The sequence below is a fragment of the Chiloscyllium punctatum genome, chromosome 23, assembly GCF_047496795.1.
Source record: "Chiloscyllium punctatum isolate Juve2018m chromosome 23, sChiPun1.3, whole genome shotgun sequence".
In the NCBI taxonomy this organism is placed as follows: domain Eukaryota; kingdom Metazoa; phylum Chordata; class Chondrichthyes; order Orectolobiformes; family Hemiscylliidae; genus Chiloscyllium; species Chiloscyllium punctatum.
Window position 1 is genome coordinate 791,912 of NC_092761.1, and position 25,605 is coordinate 817,516.

A 25,605-nucleotide genomic window follows, 5' to 3' on the forward strand; every position below is an offset into this window, starting at 1 on the left:
CTGTTCCTGCCTTATCCTCATAACCCTTGATTCCACTGTCGTTAAGAGCTCTATCCAACTCTTTATTGTAAGAACACCTCCTGCTGTCTCGGGTTCTTCATTCCGTTGACTTCAAATTTCACAGAATTCAACTGACATTGTTACATAGTCATTTCCTCATTTTTGTTCAGAACAATGTGTGCAAATGTGACAGTGGGAGTGCACTTGCCCCACAACCCAGGGGTCAGACCATCGTCTTGGACTGTGTTGTTTCTCATTTCACCAACACCAGGGAGAAACATCTGCTGCTCTGCATAATTTACGAAATTCAATTATTCATAAGGTCATAGGTTTTCGAGCGTCTGTGACGAGGTGGCCGAGAGGTTAAGGCGATGGACTGCTAATCCATTGTGCTCTGCACGCGTGGGTTCGAATCCCACTCTCGTCGCTGTCATCAACGGCTTCCAATGGTGCTGTTTTCAACTGTTGCATTAAAACTGGAGCTCCAACGCTCAGTTTATATGCTTTGTCGCTATTACAAAATCGCAAGGAATAGTTTGTGCCGTTTGACGAAACTGCATTGAAATGGAGGTTGCTTTGGGATAATGAAACGAAACGCGATTTTCTTTTTCATTACAAGCTGCTGTGAACGTTTTTTCGTATGAAAGACATCCAGGAAAATCAAATACCGAGAGCTGCGAAGTGCATGTTTATGCAAAGGGATTCTTAATGAATGTTTTCTCAGATGAAATCTGGAGGGAGTTGAGTAGAAGTAATTCATCCTGGTGAGAAGAGCACAGCGAAACAGCACAAAATAATGGAGATATTTCAAAGGGGCAGGGTGTGGGTTTAGGGGCACAGAGAACTGGGTGTAAATGCACAGTGGAGAATTGCCGCTGTGGGTGCCGTGCATGCGCACGGAGAGACTTACACATTGGTCTCGCCCTCGCCCCTTGCTCTCGCCATTGATGAATGCTGGACATAAGGCACAGATAAACACAAGATGTAGGAAGCAAGCTCCTTCTCGTTATGCACACACTGGATGCTTCACATTGAACTATGAACAACTGGAGAAATCAGCATGTTACCTATAGGGAGTGAAACTAAAGTGTGGATCAATAACCGTAAGATTCATGCAACATAAACATGAAAAATGATTTAAAATATAGGGTGTAGGGTTGCTCACTAAGCTGTAACTTTGATATCCAGACGTTTCATTACTTGGCTAGGTAACATCATCATCAGTGGCGACCTCCAATTGAAGCAAAGCTGTTGTCTCCTGCTTTCTATTTATATTTTTCTCCTCGATGGGGTTCCTGGGGTTTGTGGTGATGTCATTTCCTGTTCGTTTTCTGAGGGGTTGATAGATGGCATCTAGATCTAAGTGTTTGTTTATGGCATTGTGGTTGACGTGCCAGGCCTCTAGGAATTCTCTGGCATGTCTTTGCTTAGCCTGTTCCAGGATAGATGTGTTGTCCCAGTCGAAATAGTGGTATTTCTAATCCGTATGTAGGGCTACGAAGGAGAGAAGGTTGTGGCTTTTTGTGGCTAGCTGGTGTTCGTATATCCTGGTGGCTAACTTTCTTCCTGTTTGTCTTACATAGTGTTGGTGGCAGTCATTGCATGGAACTTTGTAGATGACGTTGGTTTTGTCCTTGGGTTGTACTGGGTCTTTTAAGTTGGTTTTTGTTTGAGAGTGTTGGTGGGTTTGTGTACTACTAGGATTCCGAGGGGTCTGAATAGTCTGGCTGTAATTTCTGAAACTTCTTCGATGTATGGTAAGGTGGTTAGGGGTTCTGGCTGTGTTTGGTCTGCTTGTCGTGGTTTGTTCTTGAGGAATCTGCGAACTGTATTTTTGAGTATCTGTTCTTCTCGAATACGTTGAATTGGTGGTTCTCCTCTGTTTTCCGAAGTTCGTCTGTGCTGCAGTGTGTGGTGGCTCTTTGGAATAGTGTTCTGATACAGCTTCGTTTGTGTGTGTTGGGATGGTTGCTGGTGTAGTTAAGTATTTGGTCAGTGTTTGTTGGTTTTTTGTATACATAGGTTTGTAGTTCTCCGTTGTCCTTTCTTTCTACTGTGACGTTCAGGAATGCGAGTTTGTTGTCGGTTTCTTCCTCCTTGGTGAACTTTATGCCTGTGAAGGTGTTGTTGATGATGTCAAATGTCTCTTCTATCTTGTTTTGTTTTGTGATGACAAAGGTGTCATCTACGTAGTGGACCCAGATTTTTGGTTTGATTGTTGGTAGGGCTGTTTGTTCTAGTCTTTGCATAACCGCCTCTGCTATGAATCCTGATAGCAGAGATCTCATGGGTGTGCTGTTGGTTTGTTTGTAGATATGTTGTTGAAAGTGAAGTGGGTGGTGAGGCACAGGTCCACTAGCTTCATGATGTTTTCGTTGGGAATGTGATTGATGGTTGTTGGTGCGTCTGTGATGGTCTCTTCTAAAAGTGTGGTAAATGTTTCCTTTGCCAGGTCGATGTTGATGAAGGTGAACAGTGCTGTTATGTCGAATGAGATCGTTGCTTCTTCTTCCTCTATTTTGGTGTTTTTGATGATTTTTCGGAACTCCTGGGTGGAGTGGATGGAGTGCTGTGACTCTTCTATGAGGCATTCAGTCTTGCGTGTAGTCCTTTGGCCCGTCTGTAAGTTGGTGTTCCGGGTAATGAGACTATGGGTCTGAGGGGGGCCTCCTGGTTTATGGATTCTTGGTAGTCCGATTCGACTTGGGAAACACCTTGATCCTGGGACAGTCTAAGCAAAGACATGCCAGAAAAATCCCAAAGGCCTGGCACTCCAACCACAACGCCATAAACAAGCACATAGATCTACATGCCATCTATCAACCCCGCAGAAAACAAACCGGAAATGACATCACCACAAACCGCAGGAACCCCATCCAGGAGAAAGATATAAATAGAAAGCAAGAGACAACAGCTTCCCTTCACATGGAGGTCGCCACTGATGGTGTTACCTAGCCAGGTAATGAAACGTCTGGATATCATACCTACAGCTCAGCGAGCAAACCTACACCTTAAACCTCAACCTGAGTTACACACCTTCACAATCCTTGCGATTTAAAGTGTCTATACGCATATCAGTAATAGACTTTTTGATATAATACCCGTCTGGTTGAAAGAAGAAGACACCACATTTCAAGATGGATGACAACGTTACCAATGTTGTTTTGAAATTGAAATCTTTTTGATCATTTTACGCAGTGAACAAGTTCATTTTAAATAATGCAAACTACATTCTCTCACCTGGAATAAAAGTGTGTTTTGAATACAAACATTGTTCTTGTTAACTCGCAGTTAATCAACATGAAAAATAGGATGTAATTTTTATTAAGCATACATCAATTAGCACCATTATCTTACTTCGGATGGACTGCAGTATGCACATGCGAAATAAGGTTTAAGAAAGAATGACTTTTGGAAATAATGATTTGGTGGTGACGAAAAATAATATTCGGTTCTCATGATGTGGTTATTCCACCATTGGTCCAGTGGTGGGGATGTTCAGTGGGCAGTATTTCTATGATGGTATAGAAGTATGTGAGCTGCCAGGGATGGGATCTCCCACTTCATTTGGAGCAGCGTCTTTTGACGTGGACCAGAGAGCGTTGTGACATCAGTCTGGGAGTTCCAACCACTCCTGGAGCAGCTTCAGTTGACATGGAGCAGCAGGGAGCATTGGAACATCCGAATGCAAGATCTAACCATATTTGGAGCAGCTTCAGTTGACATGGAGCAAGGAGCTTTGCGAGATCCGTCTGGGAGTTCCACTCTCACCTGGAGCAGCTTTTAATGACATGTAGCAGCAGGGAGCATTGGGACATCAGAGTGATACATCCAACCTCAACTAGACTGCTTCTATTGATATGGAGGAGGGAACATTGGGACATCAGACTGGGAGCTCCAACCTCACAAGGATCAGCGTTTAATGACATATAGCAGCTGGGAGCATTGGGACATCAGAGTGGTAGGTGTAGCCTGAGCTGCACCACTTCTACTAACATGGAGCAAGGAGCATTGGGACATCAGACTGGGAGCTCCAACCACACAAGGACCAGCTTTTAGTGACATGTAACAGCTGGGAGCATTGGGACATCAGAGTGGTAGGTCTAAACTCAACTGCACCACTGGTAATGACAAGGAACAGGGAGCATTGGGACATCAAACTGGGAGGTCCAAATTCAAGTAAAGCAGCTTCTATTGACATGGAGCAGCAAGGAGCATTGTAACGTCATGTTGGGAGCTCCAACATCACGTGGAGAAGCTTGTATTTACATGGAAGAGGAGGGAGCATTGGGATATTAGGCTGGGGGAAAGGATATTCAACTATTTTAATCTAAAGTAAAATATGTTTCGACACCTCATATGTTAATTGATTTATGAAGAATCTTTCCCGGGAAAATAATTAATTATTTAGATAGTAAAGACAAGTCCTGCAAATATTCAACTCAGGAAAACGCATTGGTACAGAGAGAAATGGGAGTGATGCTTCATGTCTTTGTCTTTTCATTTCTGGCCGACTCTGCGCTGGATTACATCATCGGAAGGACGTTTTCACTCATTTCCTGCAAATTCGGACAGGTCATTAACGATATCTAAATTAAAAAATTAATGGGAATATGCGATGTTATGATTAGGCTGGAGTTTACCTCAAATTATGGTGAAAACGCATCAAAGTCAGTTGCAATTTCTAAGATCGGCAGTGACCTCATTGATTGGCTGATCAGATTGTGAATGCTCGTTGCTTTGAGGCCAAATTGAAGTGAATCATGATGGTGATTATCTTTGTTCTTTGTTCACCTTGTGACTGTTACTGTTATTGCTCATGTCCTTGTTAACACCAGAGCTCTGCAGCGTGTAAAATCTCGGCTGTGCATCTGGCCATTGGTGCAACCATTCGAAGAGCTGGCTCCGGATCAGGCAGTTGTAAGTTCGACTTTTACTTTGCACAAGCGCATTGTGGAGATTCATCACAAATCCAACCTAATCACTTTTGTTATGCTGTTGTGGATAATATTTGAAATTTTCATCTCCACGAATGAAAGTTCTTTCACTGTCTTCGATCAGTTAAACATTACCAAGAGCTATCAGAGTAAAAATCACACAGCACCAGATTGTATCGAACAGAGTTATTTGGAAGCACCAGTGTTCCATGCACTGCTTCGTCATCAGGTGTTTGTCAACTGTTGGAATCTAAAATGGCTTTGTGTGATTATTAAATGTATCTACCCCAGTACAACACCAACACCTCCAAGTCATGGGTACCGTCGACACCACGAACGGATCGGTTAAAGTCCAAATGATCTTCCAAAAGTTCGCGCATATTGACACACACACCAAGTTTCTGCAGAAAAACACCCACTTGATGAAGGAGCGGCTCTCCTAAAGCTAATGCTTCCAAATAAACCTGCTGGACTCTGCCCTGATATTGTGTAATTTTTAACTTTGTCTACTCAACTCAAACACTGGCACTTCCATATCATAGACAACACCAGTCATGTCCCACTGTTGTCAGAGAAGGCAATCCTGGAATAGCCCAATACATTGCTCATGGGTACGTTTCGTTTTCAGAAACCAAAGCACTTAGTCGCTGCAGCTCCGATGGATGAAAAGCACAGAAAAGAAATAGCTGAGACTCAGTTTTGACATTATTTTGAAATTCTTTGGAAAGTGGAATCAGAGGAGAATGAAGGATTAACTGTCTGACTATGCAGAGAGAGGGAAGGCACTTTTCCCTTCTTTGATGAGCTGGGGTATTGACTGATCTAAGGCATGGAACAGATTCCTGGTAGAGCTGCGCTCTCTGCATCAGGAACAAGAAGTCCTGATTTCCTGAACGGTCATGAAACCCAGGGCACTCAGTTAAAGCGCTGAATACTAACCACTAGACCACCAGGGATGAGGGCAGAAGCAGTTGCACCGTTTCTTCATAACTCCGTTTTTGGAATTATGTCACTGCAGATATGTTTCCCCTCAAAAACGATTGAATTATCGAGTGTTTACAGCACAGAAATGGGTCCCTTCATCTCATTTCCCAGCACTTGGTCTGTAACCTTGTAAGCTCTGACGTTTCACCTGAATACTAATTTCTCTGGTACGTTTTAATCTCGTAAAACGCAATAAGTGGGATTAAAGATTGAGATGGAAACTGGACCCCATTTTTACCCATAGACTGAAGCACGCAGACACATTTCCCCAAGTGTGACACAGGCCTCGGGAGAAAACAAGGAGAAAGTAAGATTTCATCGACTGGTCTGATGTTGTCCCGTTTCAGAGATCAACACCAATGTCTGGTTACAGCAAAGAAAGGAAGCATTCAGCCCCTCCCGTCCCAGTGTTCTTTGCACATTGTTTCCCCATTACTCTGTAGTTTATACTGCCTCACCTCGTTCTTGCTGCCAAACTTGATCACTGCTCACGCCCGCTATTTCCTGTCCTGCCAAACGGTTTGCCTCAAGTTCTTGGAATGAAAAACAGGAATCGCCTATTTCAAGCACTTTTCTAGTTTACAAGGACAGTTTTATCACCACTGAGCAAGCACATTGCCAGCTCAGAGAGAAGGTCTCATCCTTTAGAAACTGAAATGCAAAGATGATTGGATAGCCTCAGTATTGTAAACCAACCAACAAGACCGGAATTGGGCCGAGGGGATCACGCACAGAAGGATGGGCGAATAGAATGGCGAATTTCTTGGTGTCCAGGGTGATTTTAACAGAAATCTTCCCTGGTAGTATAGTGATGAGGATTCAGTGATTTCACTGTCATGACTTGTTAAAGGTTAACGTTTACAGTAATCAACATGAAATACTGCCTGATATTTTGAAGCAGAATGATGTTGTGCATCAGAAGGAATCGTTTCCCTGCATGACCTAATAAGAGAGCTCAGAAGAGCCAGGAGGAGACATGAGAGCCAGGAGGAGACATGAGAAGTTGTTGGCGGATAGGATCAGGGTTAACCCGAAGGCTTTCCATTGGTATGTCAGGAAGAAAAGAATGACGAGAGTTATATTAGGGCCAATCAAGAATAATAGTGGAAAGTTGTGTGTGGAGTCAGAGGAGACATGGGAAACACTAAATAAATATTTTTCCACAGTGTTCACTATATAAAATGAAAATGTTGGCGAGGAAGATACAGAGATACTTGCATCTCGACTCGAAGAGATTGAGGTTCACAGGGAAGAGGTATTAGAAATACTGTAGAGTGTAAAAATTGACAAGTCCTCTGGGCCAGATGGGATCTATCCTAGAATCCTCTGGGAAGCAAAGGAAGAGATTGCCGAGCCAGTGCCATTGATCCAGAAATCATCATTATCTACAGGAATAGGACTGGTGGATTGCAAATGTGGTTCCCTTGTTCAAGAAGGGTTTTAGAGACAACCCTGGTAATTCCAGACCAGTGAGTCTCACTTCAGTTGTTGGTAAAGCGTTGGAAAAGATTATAAGAGATAGGATTTATAATCATCTAGAAAAGAATAATCTGGTCAGGGACAGTCAGCATGGTTTTGTCAAGGTCGTGCCTAACGAATCTTATGAGTTTTTTGACAAAGTGACCAAACAGGTAGATGAGAGTAAGCAGGTTGATGTTCTGTATATGGATTTCAGCAAGGTGTTCGATAAGATTCCCACAGTAGGCTATTATACAAAATGTGGAGGAATGGGATTGTGGGAGACATAGCAGTTTGAATCAGTAATTGGCTCACTCAAAGAAAACAGAGTGTTGTAGTTGATGCAACATGTTCATCTTGGTGTCCAGTTACTAGCGGCATTCCGCAAGGGTCGATGTTGGGTCCAGGGCTATTCGTCATTTTTATAAATGACCTGGATGAGGGCTTAGAAGGTTGGGTTAGTAAATTTGCGGGCAACACTATGGTTGGTGGAGTTGTGGATCGTGACGAAGGATGTAGTAGGTTGCAGAGAGACATAGATAGGATGCAGAGCTGGGCTGAGAGGTGGCAAATTGAGTTTAATGTGGACAAGTGTGAGGTGATACACTTTGGACGGAGTAATCGGAATGCAAAGTACTGGGCTAATGGTAAGATTCTTGGGAGTGCAGATGAGCAGAGAGATCTCGGTGTCCATGTACACACATCCCTGAAAGTTGCCACTCAGATTGACAGGGTTGTTAAGAAGGAAAACAGTGTTTTGGCCTTTACTAATAGAGGGATTGAGTTCTGGAATCAGAAGGTTATGCTGCAGCTGTACAAAGATCTGGTACGGCCACATTTGAAGTATTGTCAACAGTTCTGGTTCCGCATTATAAGAAGGATGTTGTCGCTTTGGAAAGAGTGCAGAGGGGATTTTCTAGCCTGTTGCCTGGTATGGAAGGAATGTATTATGATGGAAGACTGAGGGCCTTGAGGCTGTCCTCGTTGGAGAGATGACTGAGAGGTGACTTAATAGAGACATACAAGATAATCAGAGGTTTAGATAGGGTGGACAGGGAGAGTTTTTTTCCAAGTTTGGGGACGGCAAACACGAGGGTCACAACTTTAAAGTGAGGGGAGAAAGGTATAAGACAGATGTCAGAGGTAGTTTCTTTACTCAGAGAGTAGTTAGGACATGAAATGCTTTGCCTGTAACGGTGGTCGATTCGCCAAGATTAAGTGCATTTAAGTCGTCATTGGAGAGGCATATGGACGTACATGGAATTTTGTAATGGGATGGGCTTCAGATTAGTATGACATGGCTGCGCAACATCGATGGCCGAAGGGCCTGTACTGCACTCTCATGTTCTATGTTCTATATGCTACAGTTCCAAATCAGCAATGTCATTGGCAATTGCCTGACCTTCAATCAGTTTAAAACAAGAACGGAGGGGGCGTCAGGAAAACGGAAGGGGAATAGTGGTTTGTGAAAGTTAACTACATGCCTCGTGGAGCCAGGTTCAATGTAGATACTGAATATCGGTTTTCCTGTTTAACTTGGTATACTGATCACTTCAGATCAATTACCCAATATTGTCTGCCCTTTGTGTGCTGTTCTTTGTACATTTCACCTCGCTTCAGTGCTCCGGGGGACCACGCTTTTTTTAAAATTTGGTACGTTTTACTCAGGTCTGTTTTGCAGCTTCATATTAAGGCCAACAATTTTAGGAACAAATACTCACCATTCAGACCACCAAGTCTGTTCCACTATTGAATGGTTTCATATCTGATCTGTTAACCTTGAACTGCACTTTCTTGCCTTTTGCCATAATGCTTGATGTCTTTGCTGTTTGAAGATCTACCGATCTCAGCCTCATTACACCTAATGACACTTCCTCAACAGCCTTCTGCTCCAAGAAAGTCCACTGATACGGAACTGTCTGAGAGAATAAATGCTTCTTCGTCTCTATTTTAATTGTGAGATCCGCATTCTAATACAAAGTTAAAAATCGCACAACACCAGGTCATAGTCCAACAAGTTTAATGGAAGCAATAGCGTTTGGAGAGCTGCTCCTTCATCAGGTGGTTGTGGAGTACACAGTGGTAAGGTACAGAATGTATAGCGAACGGTTACAGTGTAATGTCACTGAAATTATACATTGGAAAAATACCTTGATTGCTTGTTAAGTCTTCCATTTGTTAGAATGACTATGTTAGGTTCATTTCTTTCTTATGTAAATCGAAAAACTTTCTTTTCACAGTTACATTCTCAGGTGGGCTTTACCAATTAGTGTCAGCACAGATAATATGTTGAAGGTGCTAGTCCCTGTGTGCTGCGTCCATGCCATAATGTTTAGACTGACGCTCATCTAAACAAAAACCAACACTCTACAGGCAAGAATGCCTTAAGACATGGTACATTGGTGAAGCTGAGCAGAGGCTACAACAACGGAATCGGCGCTGCACATCAATCAACAGACAGGTGTCACCTTCCCAGTTGGAGAGCACTTCAGTGATCCAGGACATTCGAACTCGGATCTTCGGGTAACAACCCGACAAGGCGGTCTTTGGAACAGGCAGCAGCTAAAAGTGCCCCCGCAGACTGGTACCCATGGTCATTGGGTTCATGTCACAATACAGGTGATCCTATTGCCCTATCTACAAACAAAGACCCTCCTACACGAGTGCGCACGCGTGCGCGCGCGCACACACACACACACACACACACACACACACGTCTGTGGGGTGAATTTGTACTTACAGAGTTACATTGTACGTTGCTCAAAAACTGCATGACTCCATGTAAGTCTCTGGTAACTCATTTTTATAAATTAGAATCAGTCTAAATATTATGGAACAGACAGCAGCACAGGGGGGCAGACACCAGTTGTTAAACATCACCTGAGAATGAAACTTTAAAATAAAAAAGCTTTGCACTTTACATATGAAAGAAGTGAAGCTCACATGGTCATTCTAACAGATCGGAGACTTAGCAAACAATCAAGGTATTTTTCAATGCACAATTTCAGTTCCGACACTATCCGAGTGAATCTCTCCTGCAACTCTCCCAGTGCGACTCATCCCTGGACAATTCTAGCAATGAGCCGAATGAACATATTTCTATTCTGTAACAGCATCGGGGGTGGCGCTGCAGCATTTATTGCCTTCCAGTTTGGAGTCACGTGGACGCCAGACCAGATAAGGACGGTAGTTTCCTTCCCTCAAGGACGTCAGTGAAACACATGGGTTTTTCATACAACGTATTCTTAATTCTAGGCATTTATTGCATTCACAAACTATCATTTTCGTGGCGTGGTGAGAATCCAACCCTTCTCCCCAGAATATTACCTGGCTTTGATGTGTTAACAATCCAGCGATAATACCACTAGGCTATCGCAGAAATCCCTCACGGGGGATCTTTTCCAATAGAGTCTCTTTTCCCCAATTATTCCTTATGCCCTTTTATTGAGCCTCACACTCCAATAATCTCTTGTCCATGTCAGTAAAAGCTGCTAAAAGTGAATTGATGTCACAGCCAAGCTATCCCAACGGATCGAATGATTTGAAGGTGCCAATGAAGAGATTGGGGCAACAGTGAATGCAACGGCACAGACTGGATGGGATCAACGTGAAAGTGTATGTTAGATTGTGCAATGCCTCAGTCAAATGGGACGCGAGACGGAAAAGAGAGTTAGGGAGAGTGCGAGGGAGAGACATCTTCGAGAACTTTTGGGTTAAAATCCTGATACATGAAATGTAGAAATATCAGAGAACAAAATTCGATGGAAAACCGATCATCACCTCGGAGAATATTATCTTGTAAAAACGATTAATTTCTGACCGTGTTTCACCAAAAGTAAAACTTTGAGAGAACTGACTGCCATGATGTGGATTCTAGCCGAGGTCGCTGCAATCGCAACATAAAATTCGAACTACTAAACGGTTACAGCATTCCACATAGCACGCTTGCAAACTGCAACCTGTATGGTAGCAGAGGAAATGTCAGGAAGAATGTACAATATCAGGACATAGCGACAGGCATGTGGGAAAGCAGAATGAACCGAATCTTTAACTTTAGCGTCCCCAGAGACTGTGGAGATTCCATGAATGAGCGTACAGGAGAATGGGATTAATGAAACTCTCCAAACTCTTGGGAGATTGCAGAATATTGTTGAAACGTATGCTTCAATATCATTATATATGAACTTCGGCTACTTCATCACTTTGCCCACAGAAGGCAGGACCAATTGCTGCATGAAATCACACATAATCCTAGTTCCAGAACCGGAATCAGAGAAACTGTATGAAGCATGCACGAAGATCCAATTGGAAACTGGGATGGAATGACAGGAGAGAGGCGCATGTATTTCCGAGGTTGGGACAGCTCCTGCTCAAAAGCGGGGCGGAAGGGAATACTTGCCCCCATTTATAATATTATGACTATAAACAGCACATGTTGCTGAGACAGCCGATTGGCGCATCCAAAGAGTGTGGAGACTTTAACTTTAGGGTGGCAAGGTTCGAAATTTCATTTTCCTATTTGGATCAGTGGTTTTGACATTGGCATCTGCTTTTGTTCGCATCAGCTCAGAATCAGCTTCTTGTTCCCAATAAAGACTGCAACCAGGAGAAGGTGGTGTTGTGGTTATATAATAAACTACTCATCCCTGGGGACTCACACACGGAACTGGTAATGTTAAAGTTTGATGAATAAAACCTGGAATGGAAGCCTGACCTCAGGAACAGAGAACATGACTTTAATTTCTTGCAATCCCATTCATGCATGTCACTTATATAGGGGATGCTACCATCTTTACCCAATCCTGCCTACTTGTGTCTCCAGGACCTGAAGCAAATAGCTGACCCTTAATCCGAGAATGACGACTGTGTGGGACACTATCCCTCTGAAGCACATCCTTTTCAGACCCACACTCCATACCTGTTCAGTCCCTTCATTTCCCATGGCTGATCCCAGTAACCTACACACCTTCAGACTGTGGGAGGAAACTCACACAAGCAAGAAGAGAATGTGCAAACTGAACACAGTCACACGACACTGGGATCGAATTCATATCTTTTGTGCAGAGAGGCAGCAGCGAATCAGGAAGAACAACAAATGCTATCCTGACCAGCGACATCCACACCCTGTGGATATATCAGGAAGAATAAAAACACATTCACAACATGGACAACGGTACTTGCGTCTGCATGGACATGATTTGAACCAATCGTTCATCCTGGGTAGATACAAAGACAACGATATCACAGAGAAACCAGCGCAATGCCGGATTCAATTACCTGCTGAAGTGGAATCTCAACTACTCAGTCAAACTGGGGACAGGCTATTCAACAGTCCCGTGTGTGGGAAGGGCTCAATGAGCAGAAGAACCTCCACAGTAACCAACAAGATTACATATCCCAGAAGGAGATCAATTAAACTGTCAATGCTGCTGTTAATCCCAACCAGCTGCCAGTTTCATAGCGTCAAAGTCATAGACTCACACAGCATGAAAACAGGCCTTTCTGTCCTACCAGCTCATACTGAACATAATGCCAAACTAGACGAGTCGCATCTGATGGCTCTTGCAACTGCTGAGGGTTAACAATGCCTTTGTGATATTATTACTGCATTGTTAATATGAATGTACAGATATAATTCTGTGGACACGGGTTCAAACCCTGGCATGGCAGATGCTGGAATTTTATTTCAATAAATTCCTGGAGTCTAATGATGATGTTGAATCAGTTGTTGTAGATCTGATTCACTAATGCCTCATAGGGAAGGAAACTCAAAGTTTGGGAGAAGATTTGTAGCTCGGGTGCTCGTTGTTGTGGTTTTGTTCGCCGACCTGGGAATTTGTCTTGCAAACGTTTCGTCCTCTGTCTAGGTGACATCCTCAGTGCTTGGGAGCCTCCTGTGAAGCGCTTCTGTGCTGTTTCCTCCGGCATTTGTAGTGGCCTGTCTCTGCTGCTTCCGGTTGTCAGTTCGAGCTGTCCGCTGGAGTGGCCGGTATATTCGGTCCAGGTCGATGTGTTTGTTGATAGAGTCTGTGGATGAGTGCCATGCCTCTAGGAATTCCCTGGCTGTTCTCTGTTTGGCTTGCCCTATAATGGTAGTGTTGTCCCAGTCGAATTCATGTTGCTTGTCGTCTGTGTCTGGCTGGTATGTGACTCCAGATCCATAATATCGTGGTTGATTCTGATCTTCACTCTGGGCAATAAATTATGTACTAGGCATGAATGAAGAGCTTTTGTTAATCCCACTTGATACTTTCCAATTCATTTATCGATCCAAATAGCCTGTAAATATTGCAAATGTACTTTCATTCATCACTGCCTCAGGAAGTGAATTGCACACATAAACCATCCTCTGTTAAAAAAGCCTCTCATGTCTAATTTTAAATCCCTCATTTCAATTTAAACATTTTCCCTCTCGTATTGAAGTCCCCCCTCCTTGGAGAAAAGACAGTTACAGTTAACTCGAGCCGAACTCTCAATAATTTTTACATTTCTATCACGTCACCTTTCAACCTCCAGTGCTAGAGAGAAAATATTCTCAGCCTATCCAACCTTTCGTTATAACACAAACCTTCCCCACTAGCCATACGCAGGTATACCTGTTCTAAACCTACTCCAGCTGAATAATTTCCTTGCTTTTACTGGGCGGCAAGAACTGGACACAGTGTTCCAGAAGACGCATCACCCAATGTCCTATTCTACTTCAACATAACGTACCAACCCCAACGCTCAAAGGACTGAGCAACGAAGGCGAGATGACATTTTTTAACCATTCTGTCTATATATGAAGCAAACTGAAATTAATTATGTACTTGCATTCCTGGCCTGTGTGTTCCATAGCACGATGCGACGCCCGATCATTAATTGTATAAGCCCTACTCTTATTTGATGTAGCAAAATGCAATACCTTCCATTTATCCAGATTGAACTTCATGTGACATTTTTCAACCCAAAGACGCAATGGATTAAGATCCTTCTGGAATCTTAGATCACCTTCTTTACAGTCTCCAATTCTGCTGTCCTCTGCAAGCTTATGAACCATGGCTTCTATGAGTTCTATTGTTTACACATATAGGTCAACGATTTTTAATTATTTGTCGTGGCCATCATTTAGCTGTTTGCAAATCAGGTAACAATTAGTCATGTCGTTAACCATTAGGAAGAAAGCCATAGACTGCAGGGAAACAATTGGCAAGAAAATGTGCTGAAAGGAATTCAATCCAGTGAAGTGGGTGATAATGAATTTGAGGACGCACAATGAGTAAAGTGTGAATACTGAGTGGTTTAAAGTAATAAAAGAGAAATTGGAGTAGACATTCACGAATGTTTGAAGGTGATTGGACAAGGTATCATGTGATCTCGATGGGTTGGAAAAACTTTCTGTTCTTGATAGCAGGTGGGAATATAAGAGCAGGGAAATGATGCTGGAACTTCAGCAACGGCCTATTCAAGATCAATGGACAGGGGAATCAGATGGACGGAAGTGCGTACTGCAGGTGCTGGAAATCAGAATCAAGAATAGAGTGGTGCTGAAGAAGCACAGCAGGTCAGGCAGCATCCGAGTTGCAGAAAAAACTAACGTTTCGGGCAAATGCCCTTCATCAGGAATAAAGCTGGGAGCCTCGTGGGTGGAGCGATAAACGGGAGGAATGGGTCTGGGAAGGATTTAGCTGAGAGTGCAAGAGGTGGATAGAGATGGGGTTAAAGGTGATAGGTCGGAGAAGAGGGTGGAGCGGATAGGTGGAAAGGAAGATAGACAAGTGGGACAGGTCAGTAGGATGGTGGCAAGTTAGAAAGTTGCAACTTGGATAAGGTGACCGTGGAGAGATGAGGAAACTGGTGAAGACCACGTTGATGCCCTGGGGTTGAGGGTCCCGAGGTGGAAGATCTGGCGTCTGGTGGTGAGGGAATGGCGGTGGAGGAGACCCAGGAACTGCATGTCCTTGAGAGAGTCGGGGGACGTGGTAATTAATGTTTTTGGTCATGGGGCGTTGGAGTTGAATGTTGCGGGTTCCCTGGAAATGTTCTCTGAAGCGCTCTCCGAGAATGTGTCTGTTGGCCCCAATGTAGAGGAGACCACATCCCAAGCAACCGATGCAATAAACGACATGTGTGGAAGTGCACACGGACATTTGATGGATGTGGAAGGCTCATTGGAGCCTTGGAAGGATGTGAGAGGGAAGATGTGGGTGCAGGTTTTGCAATTCCTGTGGTGGCAGGGTAAGGTGCCGTGAGGGGAGGGTGGGTTTTTGGAGGGCGTCGAGTTGACTAGGTAGTCGTGGAGGAAAGAGTCTTTTTGAAAAGTGGATAGGGGTGGGGAGGGAAATATAAATTTCCCTGTCACTGCAGGAATTCCAAAACCTGCACCCACATCTACCTCCTCACCTCTATCCAAGGCTCCAATGGAGGCTTCCACGTCCATCAAAGTTTCTCCTGCACTTCCACACATGCCAGTTCTTGTATACGTTCCGCCCGATGCGGTCTCCTCTAAGTTAGAGAGAAGAGATGTGTTCTCACACAACACTTCAGAGAATATCTCCAGAATACCCGCAAGAATCAACCCCAGTGCCCCTTGGCTAAACATTTCAACTCCTCCTCCCACTCTCCCGAGGACATGCAGGTCCTGGGCCTCCTGTATTGCCACTGCCTCACAACCTGGAGGAAGAAAGCCTCATCATCTGCCTCGGGACCCTTAAATCCCATGGCATCAATTTGGACTTCCCCCGTTGCCTCATTTCCCCTCCCCCTACCTTACCCCAGTTCTCACCTTCCAGCTCAACACCGTCTGCCTGACTTGTCCCACCTGTGCATTTTCATTCCCAACTATCCACCCCACCTACTTCTCTGACATATCATGTTCACCCCACACCCGCATCCACTTACAGCACTCTCAGCTACCTTCTCCCCAGCCCCACACCCTTCCCATTTCTCTCTCCCTCCAATGTGCTCCCAGTCTCATTCCTGAAACCTTTGCCTGAAATGTCCATTTTTCCTGCTCCTCAGATGCTGCCGGACCTGCTGTGCTTCTCCAACACCACTCTAATCTTGACGGGAGTCAGTTGATTGAGAGGATTTTCAGATATTTTCTATTGTTGACCACAGGCTGTGGATGATATCAGAACTTTCGCAACCACCAGTTTAGGGAACAGCTAAAGGACTGAGCACAAGTCTGGTCATGGCATAAATCAACATTTTTCTTAAAATTGTAAGACAAAAGATGAAAGGCTGAAGTATGCAACTTTGCCCATCAAGACCGTTTCAGCAATGATTTTCTCACTGATTCCTTTCCACCTCAGGGTGCTATGGGCCTTGGAGGGTAAGTTGAAAATGGTGGCGTTTCGTTGCATCTTCCAACCTTGTCCTTATCGTTAGTACAGCTGTTGAGCTTTGAAGGTTGTCAAAAATGCCAGAATGACTTATTCCAGTGCATCTTATAGTTGGTGCACTCTGCTGCAATTTCGCCTTAGTGGTGAAGGGAATGAATATTGCAGGTGTTGAATAGGGTACACTCAAGTGACTGCATTGTCGTGGACGGTGTCCAGTTCCTCAAGTGTTATTGAAGTTACACCCATCTAGGCAAATGGAGAGAGTTATATTAACGTCTCATTTGTGCCTTGCAAAAGATGTAGGATTCACAGAACAATGAGTTGAGTTTATAATCAAAAAATGTCAAAAGAACATGTTGTTGTTGTCAAAGTATTTATGTCGGCAGTTTCTATAAGTTTTTTCCCCCCGAAATAATAGCTCTGTGGACGACTGCACGGGGTAATTTGTTTACAGTAAAGTTATTGAATGTCAATGAAATATGATTAGATTCTCATTTGTCGGAGTGTTCATTACTCTATTTCGTCCTTGTGTGGAAAATCTGATTCCAGTCATGTTTGATTTCAAGTTCCAATTCCCGTCTGTGCTTGAAATTCCAACCGTTTCTTCACATAAATGTCTCCGCCTGCCGTAAAAATATGTAAGGACGCTGCAGGGACAGCAGAGATTAATGAGCATGTTGTCAACACTGTAGAAAATGGAGCTTCGTGGAATGAAAGGCTGGGATTATTCTCCTTGAAACAAAGAAGACGGAGGGGAGCCCTATAATCACATAATAACATTTATAAACGTTCAATATTCAGGGTAGTTACGGGCTGGTGGTTCACCCTCTGGTAAGAGGAAAGCAGAATGAGATATTGCGTGTTTAGTTCAGAAATTAGATTAGTGTGGAAACAGGCCCTTCAGCCCAACAAGTCTGCACCGACCCACCTACACCTAGCACTGCAGGCAATTTAGTATGGCCAATTCATCTAAACTGCACATTTGTGGGCGGAAATCGGAACAAACCCACGCAGCTCGTCGCCTGAGGCAGGAATAGAACGCGGGTCTCTGGCGCTGTAAGGCAGCAGCGCTAACCACTTTGCCACAGGGCCGCACACGACTATGGGGCATTTTCTTTGCTCAGGGGCCAGTAAATCGATGGAACTCCTTGCCGAAATTGTTGTTGAAGCTGAATTGTTGTGTATTTTCAAACTGTGCCACACTGATATTTAACCAGAAAGATGATAAAGCTTTGTCGAGGCAATGCTGGAGAATGGAGTTGAGGATTATCAGATCAGCCATGAGTTCGTTGAATGGTGGAGCAGACTCGATGTGCTGAATGGCCGACTTCCAATCCTACATCATTTGGTCTAACGCCTTATTTTATTGATACCTTTAGAATTCTGAGGGGAGGGGATGAAATGATAGAAAAGGTTTCTCAATCTGATCAGACAGATCAGGAACTATGCTCATAAGCTCATGAACAGGAAATGTGTTGGGGCCTGGATACAACAAATGGCACTGGGCACACCGCAGATGGGTATGTGCAGATGTTGTGATGGCTAAAGAAAATTGGTGGATCTAATATTGTTTCCAACTTGGTGATCACGTTGTATGATGGATCGCGGTATGATTCACACAGCAAAAGGTTGTGAAAGACTGAAAGATTCATTTCATTGGAAAAGTTTTCTGCGGTTCCAATTCAATTGACTGTTTAAAATACTGATCAGAACTTTGTGTGGAGTATTACATTAAAATTCACAATCCCACTGGATAAACTATTGCACTCGATCTTTCCTTATTTGTTCCCCTTTCATTCGACGTAAATTCATAGAATGTCAAGATGGAATGAAAGGAGAAAAGAAACGTTTGCACTCCATTTCATTATCCCAATGTAACTTACAACAGTATCAAATTGCTTTACTTCGACTTTGATGAGGTACCGATTTCTCACAAATCTCCGGTGCAATGAAGGGCAAGAGCAAGATCGTCCACGTTCAATGTTGAATTCAATTTTGCTCCGAATTTATTTCAGCTGAACGAAAATACTGATGAGAAAAACAGAAGGTTGAACTACAAAACAAGATGGCAGTTTTGATGCTCAGTTACATTGGCAGATTTCAATGAGTATCAAATGAACCCAAAATCATGGCGTTCCTCCTCCCATCTTTAAGGCATGGGATTAAAGCAGGAAATCGATCTCCAAGAGACGGGTCACTTCCTATTCATTATGGAATAGCTTTCCTTGACAATATACCAAATCTGCTCAGTTCCATTTATTATGCTTCATGTGGAATATTAATAGAAATCTTTTAAAAAACACTGAGTTTTTTTGCTGAATCTTACTCAGCTGCAGACATTTCCGATATTTCTTTGCATCTGAAGTCATCCAAATTAGATATTGTTTCCTCGCACCTTCTACGCCCTCCATCCTCCTTTACACTTTTACCTGGCCACAGGCTGTCTCTCTCCTGTTGAAACTCACTGCTTGTGTGTCTCTCAATGTGCCTTTCCAAATATTTTGGAAACAGATTGTCTGAGTGAGAGAAATTCTGCCCCCATTATTTCTTTGTCCTACATCGATGGTTTTGAAATCTTGACTTTCAGAAATTTATGAACTTGAAAAAGTGAATTTGCCACATATTTACTCTCTCCAAACCTCAAATACTCTGGAAAACTTCCATTCGGTTTTCCTTGGTTTAGTTTCAAATTTTCCAAAACACAAATAAATAAAACTCTATCCCCACTAAATGCTGTCAGCATCGTCTCCAATGTCTTAGCAGCACAGTAAACGCTGGAAGTGTCCTCTCTAATTGAATCACCGATTCCCTACATTGCAGAAAGTACAGTTGAGTCAATCGGGTCTGTCGGGAGACTATGAACAGCATCTCAACCAGACCTAGCTCCCGTCTCTATCCCCGCAGACCTCTGGCTTGTGATTTCAAATAAACCTGGTGGAATAAAACCTGGCAACTTGTGACTGCTGACCTTATCACTGCGTTACCCCTGGCTAATTCACTGAACTTACTGAGTTCACTCCCTGGACAGATGAGCGCCATTTACATGACCAATCCACCTAACCTACAGACTTCAGAGCAGTGCGAACCACTGATCAAATGTAACATCACATTGAACACTATCTGGATCATGTGTAATGGCTTTACACACTGGCAACTCCGCCTAGTGAAAGCAAGCTGCGCCCATCAACCCGAATTCAATACATCCAAAGGCGGTTCTCCGCTGTACAACCTCAGTAGTTCTGCTGGAAATGTTTCTGCACTCAGATCTGAATGGGTTCATTCTGTTTTCTTCCTCAGATTCCTGCTTTAAATGAAACACATCAGTCAGGAACAACTCTATATAATGGTTTTGATTGCAACACAAACACAATGTGCAGTTTGCTGAAGTTACGTGTTTGCACTTTCACTGACACTCTGTCTCCCCAGGAGCTGCAGTACTTCCCCAAATGATTCAGACAGCACTGTCCTTCCTGAGACATGTCCCATCGAGAATGCAAGGCCAGCCATGAATAACCTTCACTGGGGAACAGAGCGACAGGTTTAAAACCTTTACGATGCCCCCAGCGGATTATTGAGCCCTGTGACAGGTGGGGACACTAACCACAATACTGTGGAGGACAACAACGTCGAAGGAGGCCCTTCAGCCTGTTGTGGCCGCACTTGTCAAACACAACTGCTTAACGACCTGAATCAAGTTTTCCATCGTTTAGCCCATGATCTTACATGTTTTGGCATCGCAAATCAACATCTCAAGTTTTTTTATTAAGGTTAGAATGATTTCCGCCTCTCTGACCCTTTCCGCAAATCTACTCAAACCTTTCTGCCTTTTCCCGAAATCTCTTGGCCCCAGTGTTCGATCTCTCCATCAATAAGAAACGCTTCTTTCAGTCTATCCTATCCATATCCCTCAGTATTTAGTACATCTCAGTCATGTCTTCTCCAATCTCCTCTGCTCGGAGACAAACAACCCCAGTCTGTCCAATCTCTCCTTACAACTGAAACTCTTCAGCCCAGACAATATCCCAGTGAATCTCTACTGCAACGTTCCCAGTGCGATCACATCCATGCAGTACTCTGAATTGCAGAACTGCACACAGTAATCTAGCTGGGGCCTAATGAACTTTTTTTTCTATTCTGTTACAGTATGAGGGCGTCGCTGGCTCGGCAGTATTGATTGCTATACCAAATTGCACAGCGGGTAGTTGAGACTCAACCGTATTGTCGTGATTCTGGAGTCACATGGAGGCCCCAGCAGGTAAGAATGGCTGTTACATTCCTTAAATGACGTCAGATAGTTTTGTTTTTTTTTCATCAATTGAACATGGATATATAGGAGTTATTAGATTCTTAATTCCAGATATTTATTGAATCCCAATTCTATCACCTAGCATGGTCGGAGTGAAACCCAGGTACCTGGTGTCTGAATTAACAGTTCAGTGTTCAGTGGTAATAGCGCTCAGCCATTGCAGAAAAGCAGTGAAACTGATCTTATCCAATGAAGTCGCTTTTCCCCGATACTGTTCTGGGCCATTTTCCTGAGCTTGCCCCCCCCCCCCCCTCCAACCCCAATAATATCTGGTCCGTATCAGTAAAAGCTGCTACATGAGTATTGATCTCACAGCAGTGGTAACTAAATGGATCAAATGGTCTGCAGGTCCCGATGGTGGGTTTTGGGGCATGTTCACCCAGTAACAGTGACCCCAGCCACACAGACAGATCGGTATCAATGGGAGAGTCTGTATTAGATTCTGCAATGCCTCAATGAAATAGGAAATGACTCCACAAACACATGAGGAAAGAGCAGCGCTCTGAAAGCTAGTGCTTCAATTAAACCTGTAAGACCATAAACTGGTGTTGGGTCATTTTTAACTTTGTACTCCATAGTCCAACACCGGCATCTCCAAATTAATGAAATGGCGGTATGGGATGGAAAGTTCGGTTAGTGATCGTAGGAGGGAAGAAATCTCTGAGAACGGGTGGATTTGAATTCTGACATATGAAACACAGAGATGTGAGCGAGCAGAACTTGGAGGAAAAAATCACCTTGGAGAAAATCAAAACTTTGAAACAACTGATTCCTTTGTATTTCACAAAAGACAGGGGCACACAGAGCTATTAGTGCCGTGACTCGGATTCGAACCGAGGTTGCTGCGGCCACAACGCAGAGTACTAACCACTATACGATCACAGCACACCACAGACGAACACAACGAGTGCATGCTCTAAGTACAGTATTATAAGGAATGTTAGGCAGAGCACCAAATGCATACTATCAGTGCTTAGCGAACAGTAGCAGATATGTGGGAACTCAGAATGGTCTGACTGTTTAACATCGGTTCCCCAGTGGCTGTGTTAATTCCATCATTAATGTGTTGAGGGCTGAGATAAATATATTTCTCCAAAACAACAAGCACTCCGGGGACAGTGCAGCTTTTGTTACCTGCACATCCACCAATATCATTTATTGTATCTGTTGCTCCCGGTGCAGTCTCCTGTACATTTGGGGACTGGGCGCCTCCTAGCAGAGCACTTTAGGGAACATCTCTGGGACACCCGCACCAATGAACCACACAGCCCTGTGGCCCAACATTTCACATCTCCCTCCCACTCTGCCGAAGACATGGAGGTCCTGGGCCTACTTCACCGCCGCTCCCTCACCAACAGAAACCTGGAGGAAGAATGCCTCATCTTCCGCCTCGGAACACTTCAACCCAGGTTATCAATGTGGACTTCAACAGTTTCCTCATTTCCCCTTCCCCTACCTCACCATAGTTCCAAACTTCCAGCTCAGCACTGTCCCCATGACTTCTCCTGTGTTGTCCTACCTGCCTATCATCTATTCCACCAATCCATTCCACCCTCCCACCAGACCTATCACCTTCATCCCCTCCCACATTTACCGATTGTACTCTATGCTACTTTCTCCCCACCCCCAACCTCCTCTCACTTATCTCTCCACCCTTCAGGCTCTCTGCCTGTATTCGTGATTAAGAGCTTTTGCCCGAAACGTCAATTTTACTGTTCCTCGGATGCTGCCTGAACTGCTGTGCTCTTCCAGCACCACTAATCCAGAATTTGGTTTCCAGCATCTGCAGTCATTGTTTATACCAAGCTTTTGATGAAAGGCATATTTCAATAGCAATGCAGTTTAACATCGGTTACTTCTCGAGTTTCCCCACACAAGGCAGTAACCACTGCTGCCACATAGTCCCAGATCCCAGCCCCAGAATCAGAGGAACTGAGTGGCGCAGTCGCGAAGATGCAACTTGAAATCGAGATGGGAATGAGGTCGCACAGATACTCGATGGTTCAAGTGAATCAACGGAGAATGCACGGTTTCTATGATGGTTTATAGGCGCAAGCAATTCCGAGGTTGGGAGTGCTTCTGGTCAAAGGCGGGGCAGAAGGAAAAATCTGTTCCCGTTTATAATAACAGCAATCTACAGTGCATCTTGCTGAGACAGCTGAGTGCTGCAACTGGAGCGGGGGCAGCTGGTTTGAAGTTTAATTTGGCTTTACGATCACCCACTTCCCTGGAATGAATTGCTTTCACCATTTTTATTTCCAATTGTTTGGTATCTCCCTGTAGTCTGCAGCTTTCTTCCTCATGGTTAATTGCATGACGAACTGTTGTATGATCTGCACACTGCTAAATCACGGCCACTACAAGTAAATAGGAATCATTGATCTATATGAGAAAACACTGGAACTCACAGCTGGCATGCTTCATAGGTTTGCAGGCGACACCAGAATTGTAGACAGTGATGAAGATTATCTAAGTTTCAAAAGGATCTTAATCCAATGAGTCGTTGTACTGAAAAATGTAACATGGAGTTCAATCTGGATAAATGGAAGGTATTGCATTTTGGTACAACATAAAGAGTATGGCTTAAAGTCATGATCTCTGTTCCTGAGGTCAGGCTTGTATTTCAAGTTTTATTAGTCGAACGTAAACATCACCGTTTCCGTGTCCCAACCCCCAAGGATGACTAGTTTAAAATATCATCCAACACCAACTTCTCCTGGTTGAAGGCTTGACTGTGTGGAAGAAACTGATACTGAGCTGATGCGAGCAAATGTTGCTGCCACCGCCAGTGTCGGAAACACAGATCCAAACAGCAAAATCATCTTTTAAACCCACCATTGCAAAGTTAAGGGCTCAACACGCACCACTTGTGCCACTCAGCTGTCTTAGAAAGATGCACCGGAAATCGCTATGATCGTATAAACGGGGACAACCATTCCTTTGAGCAGGAGCACATTCAACCGAGGAATTTCTTGAGCCTCTGTACCATCACACGCTCACCTATTGCATCACTGGTAACTCTGCGCACTGATTCCCATCCCTATTTCCGGTTGGATCTGGGCGGCTGTGCCGATGTTAAGCTAAAATGCTATTGAAGCATGCATTTCAACAATATACTGTCCTGTCCCCCGAGTCTTTGATGTTTTGTCGAAATCGATCAATCCCATCTTTCAACGTACTTATTCAAGTGATCTCTACAGCCTCTGAGGACATCGAACTGAAAGATTCAGCTCATTCTCAGGTCCCACATGTCTGTCACTGTTTGCTGAGTACGGATATTGTACATTTGCTGTTCTTCCGAAAATTTCCTCTGCTAGTATACTTATTGCTGCTTGCAAGCATCCTGTTCTGTGGTTACTGTGATCGTGGTTGTCGGTATTTTGCATTGTGACCACAGCAACCACGATTTGAAACCAAATCACGGCACTAAGAGTTCTCTCCGTTGTCCTTTTTGTGACACAAGCTAAGAAATTAATTATTTTACCTTCAAATTCCGCTCTCTTACATCTCTGCGTGTCATATATCAGGATTGAAACACACCCGTTGTCGGAGGTTTCTCTCCTTCCCACGATCATTAAACCTCCTTTCCGTCCCTCCCCCCATTTCTCTGAGGCAATGCCCAATCTATCAATCTCTTTCACATTCATACTGTTCTGTCTGTGCTGCTGCTGCGGTTACTGTTGTTGGGTGAACGTGCCCCAATCCCACCAACGGGGCCTTCAAACAAATCGATCCATTTGGATACCGCGGTTGTGAAATCAATCCACATGCAGCAGCTTTTACTGACATAGGCCAGAGACAATTGGAGCGTCAGGCTCATGGAAAATACCCAGGGCAGTTTTGGTGAAAAGACATTTTATTGGAAAAGATCAGCTTTTGTGGTTTTCTGTGTTGGTCTTGTGGTAATTTCATAGGACTAATAATCCAGAGACCCAGGTAATAGTCTGGGTACTCGGGCTTGAATCCCACCATGCCAGATTGTAAAATTTGGATTCAGCAAATATCTGCAATGAAGAATCGACTGGTTACTATAGATCCATTGACAATTGTTGAATAAAAAACCATTTGGTTCACTGATGTCATTTCAGGAAGGAATCTGCTGTCCTTACTTGGTCTGGCCTGCATGTGACTTCAGACTCAGAACAATATGGTTGAGTCTCAATTTCCCTCTGAGTTATTCAGTATGGGTAATAAATTCGGCTTCGCCAGAATCGTCCTCATACTAATCCAGAAATTTTAAAGCAAATGCTCATTAGGCTCAAGCAAGAGTGTTGATTGCAGTTTTGCAAGTAGCAGGGATGTGATCACACTGAGAAAATCGTAGGAGATATTTACCGGGATATTGTTTGGGATGAAGAGTTTCAGTTGTGAAGAAAGACAGGACAGAGTGGAGTGTTTGTCGCAGTGTAAAGGAGATGTAGAGGAGACATGATTGGGTTAGGTATGGACAGGGTTGACTGAACGAGTTTCCCATTAATGGAGGATTAGCAGGGGTCAGAGATTTAAGAAGAAAGTCAGAATGGTTTGAGAAGATGTGCAAAAGTGCTTTATCAGCCAGTGAGTGGTTGGAATTTGGAAAACACTGTCTGCATTGTTC

At 43.8% G+C, this 25,605-nt stretch overlaps 2 non-coding genes across 2 annotated transcripts; one reads left to right on the forward strand and one right to left on the reverse strand.

Moving 5' to 3' along the window:
- Positions 1–345: 345 nt before the first annotated feature.
- trnas-gcu (transfer RNA serine (anticodon GCU)) lies at positions 346–427 on the forward strand. The gene has a single exon. It is a non-coding gene; the product is annotated as a tRNA-Ser (tRNA).
- Positions 428–21,821: 21,394 nt separating this feature from the next.
- trnah-gug (transfer RNA histidin (anticodon GUG)) lies at positions 21,822–21,893 on the reverse strand. The gene has a single exon. It is a non-coding gene; the product is annotated as a tRNA-His (tRNA).
- Positions 21,894–25,605: the final 3,712 nt, after the last annotated feature.